This window comes from Trachemys scripta, chromosome 5 (genome assembly GCF_013100865.1).
Source record: "Trachemys scripta elegans isolate TJP31775 chromosome 5, CAS_Tse_1.0, whole genome shotgun sequence".
In the NCBI taxonomy this organism is placed as follows: Eukaryota; Metazoa; Chordata; order Testudines; family Emydidae; genus Trachemys; species Trachemys scripta.
Window position 1 is genome coordinate 25,562,113 of NC_048302.1, and position 2,749 is coordinate 25,564,861.

The following is a 2,749-nucleotide window of genomic DNA, read 5'->3' on the forward strand; positions in this document are numbered from 1 at the left end:
TAGTGAAGGCTCTAAATTGTGCCACCCTTTCCCACCCTTGAATTGGGAGCTTGCTGTAATTTTAGTGGTTGTGATTGGATTTATAGATAGGCTTTGTTTTGTTTTCCTAGTTCTTCACAGGACTATCACACCATCTGCCTGCAAAGGAGGTTAACACCACATGTGAGATATTTAAAGAGGGACTTGGTTAGAGACCTCTGTGGATCTGTTGAGTACTGAGGGCAAGTCTAACCACAGTGACACTTAGACCCTGTCCTAGAGGCTTCTGCAGCACTACTGGATTATTCATAACAAATTTCTAAGGAGACTCTATTGTTTCAAGGATTTCCACAGTTCTGTTTATGCTGACTGAGTAAGTCAACGAGATGGCAATGGCCCAAGTTTATCTAGCAGTTGTCTGAATTTCATATACCCAGGACAAACCACATTAAGAGTGTAACTCCTTTAAATCTAGGACAAATTAATTAAAAACCCCAAAAGACCAACATTTTCAGCAATACTTACAGTGCACTAAGTAGTTGATTGAGAAGCTTTCATGCAACATGAAAATAATTACAGAACCCAATTTGATTGTCACTAAAGCAGGAGTATAAAGACCATTTGTCCAAAGCAAACTCAAAGCAATCCTCTGTTAGGGGTGTGTGGTGATGGCCCTGTGGTAAAACTATTGGCTGGGGATTCAGAAGATCTGGGATAATTTCCTGGCTCTGCCACAATCTTGTGCGACCTTGTGCAAGTCGTTATTTAGTCTCTGTGACTCAGCTCCCTATCTGTAAAGTGGGGATAATAAAAGGGATGTTGTGAGGATAAAGTCACTAGCATTTGAGATGTTTAGGTACAGTGGTGAGAGGAGCTATAGAAGCAGTTAGAATGGAAAAGCTGAAACTTAATGAGAGAAGAAAAACCTCAAACATACGCCTTTAGACAGCTAGATTTCAGCTGGGCCCAGAGCCAGAAGTGTGAAATGCCATCCCAGTAGGGAGATCGTCCGTCTCCAGAAAACAGGCAGGATGTTGCCAGGGTCTGCCCCTATATCATGCCATCTGTACAAAAATTAACATTTTATCCTAGTTTCTACTGTCCCTTCTACCACCCCTGCAAAAGTTCTCAAGCCAGCTCCCCAGACTGTATTAAAAAGAAGGAAGGGGGTTGAGCTAGGAAGGGGAAAAGGAGAAGTTGGGACCTTTCTCTCTGTCCTACTTCAAAAACCCTCCTGTGCAAACCTCCTCACTGCAAATGGTGGGTCCATCACAAGAGATGTCTTATATTTATGCTTTGAATTGGCCATGCTACAGGACAGGCACTTCTCACAGTATTCAGCACTGACATCCCCAACTCTTCAAAATTATGAATCAGGCCCCTATAAGTCATGTGATTAGCTGAAAAATCATGTATTTTAACAAAATAGGTTTGTAGTACTTATTTGCCTTCTGGATTCTGAGCCATTTAGGTTCACATTTTGAGCTTTTCCTCCACATCTATGGGGGCTAAAAAGATTGTTTTAAAATGACCGTTGATATTCACATGATCATATGAGTCCAGGAGCTGGGCCTGAGGATTTAAATCCAAATATTGTACTGTTTGAGAGCTGACAGGGCTGTTTCAAGCCCGATCAGATGCAGTATCACCTGAGACAGACTACTAGTTTGAGGAATGATGATATTGAATGGAAAATTCCTGAGAAGAATGAGTAGTTTACTAATAATGAGTTGAGGCATTTTACATTTACTGAAATAACACCCTCCAGGGAGTGCAGAGTACTTCCTACTAAAACCCCTACCATTTATAAGAAGACCACTCACATTTATCCTGCACAGACCCCTTTCTAGTAGGTAGTAGACCTGGCCCTGACCATTCAATAGACCTTATCCCACTGCCACTACAGTATTAGATTTTGGATCCATAACCAGAGAATAAGGGAGTCTATTCATGTACGTGCACACACACACACACACTTACTTCCCCTCCCCTGGTAGTTCTTCTAAGAGAAAAAAGGAGTTGATGGGTGTAGTATCAAGCATTCATTGCAACTCTTACCCTGCACAGTGAAAGAAAGAAAGAAAAAAGAAATTTAGTTTTAGAAAGGGGTTCTTGGGGGTGCTTCTAGCTCTGCATTATCTGCTTCCTAGTAGGGGCCTGCAGCCTTTGAAAGTTCCTGGGTAACAATAAAGAGCTGATTGCCACCTAGTGGCAAATAAGATACTTACATATTTTCAGTCTTTGGTGGGGGGAGGTCTAATTTATATGTTTAATAAATGTGCTACTCTTGGCAAACTGTCTGATCAAGTACATTCCATAGAGGAAAAGAAAAAATGATTCAAACAGCAACTAGTTTACCCTAGAGGCTTTTCAGGTTATAAATAGCAAAAAAAAAAAAAAAAGAAGACTTAAATGTATCAGGAGCCCTTGGTTTATCCCACATTCCTTCTGTACAATGTTCAGTTAAATTAGACATTAATGGACAAAAAGAACAGGAGTACTTGTGGCACCTTAGAGACTAACAAATTTATTAGAGCATAAGCTTTCGTGGACTACAGCCCACTTCTTCGGATGCATACAGAGTGGAATAAATATTGAGGAGATATATATATATACACACACATGCTCTCTGTAGGTGTGTATATATATCTCCTCAATATTTATTCCACTCTGTATGCATCCGAAGAAGTGGGCTGTAGTCCACGAAAGCTTATGCTCTAATAAATTTGTTAGTCTCTAAGGTGCCACAAGTACTCCTGTTCTTTTTGTC